The 6,850-nt window shown below is 44.0% G+C and overlaps 1 non-coding gene across 1 annotated transcript; it reads right to left on the bottom strand.

The window, feature by feature from the left end:
• Positions 1-5,552: 5,552 nt before the first annotated feature.
• Positions 5,553-5,659, bottom strand: LOC136143959 (U6 spliceosomal RNA). The gene has a single exon (XR_010658448.1). It is a non-coding gene; the product is annotated as a U6 spliceosomal RNA (small nuclear RNA).
• Positions 5,660-6,850: the final 1,191 nt, after the last annotated feature.

The raw sequence follows: 6,850 nt of genomic DNA, 5'->3' as shown, positions 1-6,850 counted from the left end.
GGTTTCTTGGACTTGGGTGGCTATTTCCTTCCCCATTTTAGGGAAGTTTTCAGCTATTATCTCCTCGAGTATTTTCTCATAGCCCTTCATTTTGTCTTTTTCTTCTGGGACTCCTATGATTCGATTGTTGGGACATTTCACATTGTCCCAGAGGTCCCTGAGGTTGTCCTCATTTCTTTTGATTCTTTTTTCTTTCTTCCTCTCTGCTTCATTTATTTCCACCATTTTATCTTCTACTTCACTTAGCCTACCTTCTGTCTCTGTTATTCTACTCTTGGTTCCCTCCAGAGTGTTTTTGATCTCATTCACTGCATTATTCATTTTTAATTGACTCTTTTTTATTTCTTCTAGGTCTTTATTAAACATTTCTTGCATCTTTTCAATCTTTGTCTCCAGGCTATTTATCTGTAACTCCATTTTGTTTTCAAGATTTTGGATCATTTTTATTATCATTATTCTAAATTCTTTTTCAGGTAGATTCCCTATCACCTCCTCTTTTGTTTGACTTGGTGGGCATTTTTCATGTTCCTTTACCTGTTGGGTATTTCTCTGCCTTTTCATCTTGTTTAGATTGCTGTGTCTGGAGTGGACTTTCTGTATTCTGGAGGCCTGGGGTTCCTTTTTATTTTACCCAGTGGGTGGGACTGGACGATTGGCTTGTCAATGTTTCCTGGTTAGGGAAGCTTGTGTCAGTGTTCTGGTGCGTGGAACTTGATTTCTTCTCTCTGGAGAGCAATGGAGTGCCCAGTAATGAGTTTTGAGATGGGTCTATGTTTTAGGTGTGACCTTGGGCAGCCTGTATGTTGACGTTCAGGGCTATGTTCCTGCGTTGCTGGAGAATTTGCGTGGTATGTCTTGCTCTAAAACTTATTGGCTCTTGGGTGGTGGTTGGTTTCAGTGTAGATATGGAGGCGTTTGAACGGTCTCTTATTATTTAAAGTTCCATGTAGTCAGGAGTTTTCTGGGGTTCTCAGGTTTTGGGCTTAAGTCTCCTGCCTCTGGATTTCAGTTTTATTCTTCCAGTAGTCTCAGGACTTCTCCAACTATACAGCACTGGTAATAAAACTTCTAGTTTAATGGCAAAAAGATTCTCCCCCATTAGGGACACCCAGAGAGGTTCACAGAGTTACATGAAGAAGAGGAGAGGGAGGAGGGAGATAGAGATGAGCAGGAGGAGAAAAAGGGGGACTCAAGAGGAGAGAGACAGATCTACACAGTTGTCTGTTCCCAGAGTGTTCTCCGTAGCCCAGACACCCACAAAGATTCACAGAATTGGATTGGGAAGAGAAGGGGAAAGGAGGAAATAGAGGTGTTCTGAGGTAGAAAACGGAGAGTCAAGACTGGGAGAGAGTAATCAACACACTCCTGAATAAAAATGGGAACTGAATATTGGATTCTTAAATGTCCACAATTTATATCATATACTGAAAGACAAAGATTAAAAATCTAGAGTAGAGGTTAGACTCTTCAAAATACTATATTAAAAACAAAAAGCAAAAAACACACAAAAATTTTAGAAATATATATGAAGTTCAGTTTAAAAATCGGGCTTCTCATCTTTTTTTTTTTTGTAAGGTTATAGTGTAATGAAAATGAAATTTAAGGAGTAGTAGAGGAGTAATAGAGGACTTTAAAAGGAAATAAGAGAAAAAGAAAAATAGAAAATAGAAGAGAAAAAGAAAAAAAATTTTTTTCCTAATTAAAAAAATCATAAAAATCTATGAAAATGAAAGTTAAGGAGTAATGGGGGAGTAATAGGGAATTTTAAAGGAAAATAAAAGAGAAAAAAGAGGGAATAAAACCTTTTTTTTCTTACTTAAAAAAAAAGGAAAAAAAAGTAAAAATATATCTAGGAATCTCTCTGGAGCTGTTGCGCTCAGTGTGAGTTCGGTTCAGTTTCAGATAGCTCCTCATTCCAGCTTACACTTCTCGACATCTACAGGGCGCTTCCTGTGTAGTCGGTGTTACCTACAGGGATTTTAATCTGTTGCACCGGTCCCTTATGAAGCGGTTCCCTTTGTTTATTTGGCTTCTGTCTGCCGGTCTCTTCAGTGCCTAATTTCCGCCCTGGCACAGGCGGGCAGAGGTGGACTCTTATTCAGGTTGCTAGTTCCGTCGCGCTGCAGGGAGGGGCTGGCGCTGCTTTCCCGTCTACACTGCTCAGGCTCCCGGCTGCTCTATATGGAGCGTGCCCTGCGCTGCGTGCGGTTCCAGCCCTTGGGTGATCCACAAAAGCGCGGGCTCGGCTGCGCCTGCTTTTTGTGCCTTCCCCGTCAGAGCGGCTCAGACCGCCAGGAGCTTGACGGGCGCTCTCTCCCTGGGTGCGGCGGGTCTTCTGCCCTGAACGATCCCAGCCCCAGTCCCCGCCCGCGCAGGTCGGGTGCCTGCGCCCTGTGTCTCGCCGGGACCCTCCCGGCGGATGTCGACCATCCAGAACATCGGGAGGTCTTTTATTAGAAGGTGGAGGCCTGTTTGCAGTGTGGTAGGGGATGTGGTCCTTGGGGCCGAGCCTGCCCTTTCCCCTCCCCTCTGCCTCCTGCCTGCGGCGGGGCTGGGCCGGTCAGCAGCCTGCGAGCTCTTCTCTGAACTTGCTTGGTCCCTTTGTTCTGTGAACGGCCGGCGGTGTGTTCCGGCCGGTTAATTTTCTCTCTCTCTTTTGCTCTCCCACAGTTTAAGTTGGTAACTCACAAAAGCTCCCTCCGATTGTCCTCAGGGCACTCAGGCCTGGTCCTTACCCTAAGCAATGCCGCCCGCTCCTCTCCGTTCTGCCCCCACTTGCTGGTGGCGGATGCGGGCGTCTGGGGTACTTTTCCGCTGGGAGTAGCTTTTAGGCATGTAATGTGTGGGTTTTATTTATTATTTCCCTCCCAGTCAGGTTGCCCTCCAAGATTCAAACACTTCCCCTAGACCCGCCAGTGCGAGGGTTTCCAGGTGTCTGGAAACGTCCTCTATTAAGACTCCCTTCCCGGGACGGATCTCCGTCCTTAGCTCTTTTATCTCTCTTTTTATCTTTTATATTTTGTCCTACCTCCTTTCGAAGACAATGTTGCTTTTCTGGGCGCCTGATGACCTCAGCTAGAGATCAGAAGTTGTTTTGTGAAGTTTGCTCTGCATTCAGTTATTCCTTTGAAGAATTTCTAGGAGAGAAAGTGGTCTCCCCGTCCTACTCCTCCGCCATCTTGGCTCCTCCCTCATTAGACCACAAATGAATTCTAATATATATCCTGGGACAGGCAGGTAGCTTTTGAAGTTCTCTTATCAGAATTAACACCCCAAAGATGGCTACATGACACTTCAAATATCCTTATCAAAAATTTCACTTGGTTTTTTAATTCCTATAAGGAATGTTAGCAATATTTCTGAACAGGTAAATTGAGTGATGGAACAAGACTTTTGGTTAACTAGGAAGTAGAAGCACCATTAGTTTTGCATGACTGAGAGTACAACTCTAGCAAGCTGTGGGGTCAGACTCCAATGTAGTGCCTGTTACTTGTGGAAAATGGATCCCTAAAGCCTCAAGAGTCAATTGCAGGACTCTTCTTGTACCTGCTGGCTAGTCAACATTTGTAGCTCTGGTAGAATTAGGTCTGAGTCCTCACCTGGTGTGGAAGTTGTAAAAGATATATGCCACTACCCTCTTGTGTGCACTAGAACTACTGATAGTCATCCCAAGAGCCTGGCAGTTGCTGAGTGTCCAGATTAGTGGGTCAGTTCAAAACATCTTGATTTCTCCTAAAATAGCTCCTGCAGCCCTATATTTCCAAAATAAATAAAAGACAGGGATATATGTAGTTACATAGACAATGAAATAATCAACAAGGACATAAAAGAAATATGCAGTTACAGGAGGTACCAAATGCAGAGAAATGGACACGTTGTTTTAGGTTCCAGAAAATAGCCTTCCATTCAAGGGAAGACACTAGTCCCTTTGTATACAACTTGCCTGGCCTCTATTCCTCCCAGACGGTCCTTGGCTGCTTTTTTCTAAGTCCTGTGAGTCATCTTTTCCCCTACCTCATAAGAGATGCTGATTCATCACTCAAACTGCTCTCCATTCCACTGAGAGTATCAGAGATCCATTCTGTGCCAGAAACATATTCTGGGCACTGTGGTGACTCAGTGGGATGAACTGGACAGGCTCCTTGCCCAGGGGATGTTTTGCTGTAACTAAGCTCTCTGCTCTACTCCCATTCACTCTTCTGGTTTGGGACCTGAGGTACAACAAGCTTTACCCGCAGTAAAGTGGCAGAACTGTGAGACTGGCGAGTAATGAGGTGGAGAAAATGTATGTCACCAGAATTCTCTTGGGGAGAGCTCTCCGTCTGATTAGAAGAAATACTTTGTAATGACATTTGGGGTGGAAGGTGGAGTCCCAAAGGCCTTATCCATCAAGGAAAGATGTCTGCTAAACTGCTTTGCATGAGACAAGGAGAGGGATTGTTTTGCTCCTAAGAGAGGCAGAGAACAGGCGGGCAGACCAGGGGGAGGGCAGGGAGGTGGAGGGTAGGGTGTGCAACCGCAGTGCAATAGCAGAGAGATGTCTGCCACACGATGGAACCCTTTGTGGGATGAGCAGATCTTTGGTAAATACACTAAATGAACAGGATGTTTAGCATGTGTAGTTATCTTATTGAGTTTGGTATCTATACTGATGCTGAACACTGCCTCTGGGGATTTTAGTTTCAGAAACCCAGACATTCCTTTTTTGCTTCAGGCAGTCTGGTTCTGTCTGTCTCTGTCTAGCTCTCTCTCACAAGACAGACAGACAGACAGACAGACACAAACACACACATGGTTTTACCTTTCCCCGAAGTGATACCCTTCTCTACAGGTGGGTAAAAGGAAGATTATTCTATCACACGACAGTCTGAATATACCAGCGGGCGTGGAGACATGGGCATGGTACCCAGGGCTTGGGCAGCCACAAGTCAGAGGATGATTAGACAGTAGAAATCAATGACTTATAAAGACTGGAGGACAAGGCCACAGGGATTTTTCAAAATCCAGGCAAACAATCACCACTCGGGTGTCTGTGGGATTTGAGTGTGAGGAGCAAAAACGGTTAAACATTTCCTCAGATTGAGATGTGCCATGCCCAGTGTTAGAGATTTCATAGAGGTTGAGACACTCCCCACCTCTCTCCTCCTCCTTTAGGTCCAGTAGCAAAACTATAGTGTTAGGAAGCTCAGAAGAATCTGGCAGGGTAGGGAAGGCTTCCACAGGAGGTGGTTCTTGCTGTCAGCTTTGGGGGATAGGCAAGAGGAAAGGCCTTCCAGGTGGAGGGGTTGGCTAGTGCGAAGGGCTGAGACCTGAGAGTCAGGGGGACTGAGGCAGGAGATGCGGTTCTCTGAGATTAAAGATTTTGCCTGGAAAGGACAGAAGCCTGAAACAGACCCTCACCTCACGGCCCTTGGAAAGAATCAACACTGCTGACACCTTGCTTTCAGGCTTCTAGCTTCCAGAACTGTGAGAAAATTAATTTCTGGGTTTTTTTTTGTTTTTTTTTAGTTTACAAGATTTTAATTTACAAATTAAAAAGCTACATGTTTTATAAAAATATGGAACGCTTCACGAATTTGCGTGTCATCCTTGCGCAGGGGCCATGCTAATCTTCTCTGTATTGTTCCAATTTTAGTATATGTACTGCCGAAGCGAGCACTAATTTCTGTTTTTTAAGTCACTCTGGCTGTGACACTTCGCTATGGCAGCCTTAGCAAACTAATATAGTGGGTTTGAATTCCAGCTCAGCTACATCTCAGCTATGCAACCTTGAGTGAGTTATATAATCTCTCTCAATCTTATCTGTGAAACAAAGATGTAATCAAAGCTATGCTGTGAAAAATGATCCATACAACCTGTTCAGTTTAGTACCTAGCCTGAAATCACTTCTCAATAAATGCTAGCTCCCATTATTATTTTGGTAATTATTATATGTTTCTAGGTAGTATTTTAGCTTCATGATATAGTGTTAGTGTAATGAAACTTTTTATTGCTGTCTAGTTGCTAAATTGTATCCAATTCTTTTGTGATCCCATGGACTGTAGCCTGCTAGGTTTCTCTGTCCTTGGGATTTCCCAGGCAAGAATACTGGAGTGGATTGCCATCCCTCCTCCAGGGGATCTTCCTGACCCAGGGATCAGACCCGAGTCTCCTTCCTTGGCAGGCAGATTCTTTACCACTGAGCCACCAGGGAAGCCTGTAATGAAACTTAAATGGCTCTAATTTTTCTTTTTTTTAAATGATTTCCTCTTCACCTCAGTCATAATCAAGAATGTAGTCAGGTACAACATAGTCCAATAAAAATTTTTAAAAAAGAACATAGGCGGCTTCCCTGGTGGCCTAGTAGTGGTTAGGGTCCTGGACTTTCACTACTGTGGCCCAGGTTCAGTCCTTGGCCAGGGAACTGGGATTCCTGCAAGCCGCAGCTGGATTTCCTAAGATCACATGTCAGGTTGCGTCCTCCTTCACTTTGGACCTCACCCTGATTCTTTTTCAAGCTGAAAAACTAAAGCTTCCTTACAAGCAGAACACATGCCCAGATCCAAAATGTACTTCCTGCTCAAACAGATTTCATGCGCCTCCTGGTCGTGCCCTGAAGGAACCCTACTTCTCTGTTGGGTTTTGTTGCTGTTTTGTTTTATATTTTTACCATTTTATTGTGTATACTCAAAAAGGAGACAAAGTAGCTTGAAACCCTCAGGTGTCCATCATGAACTCATGACCAAGCCCGCCCATCCACTCTTAACCCCTGTGTTCTTTTCAGAGAATATTCCAAACATTATATAATTTTACCATTAATGTTTTGATTATGTATCTTTAAAAGATATGAACTTTAAAAATATATATTTTT

Source organism: Muntiacus reevesi, chromosome 10, assembly GCF_963930625.1.
Source record: "Muntiacus reevesi chromosome 10, mMunRee1.1, whole genome shotgun sequence".
Classification (NCBI taxonomy): domain Eukaryota; kingdom Metazoa; phylum Chordata; class Mammalia; order Artiodactyla; family Cervidae; genus Muntiacus; species Muntiacus reevesi.
Note: the sequence above shows the minus strand (reverse complement) of the source record. Positions and strands in the feature narration are given on the sequence as shown.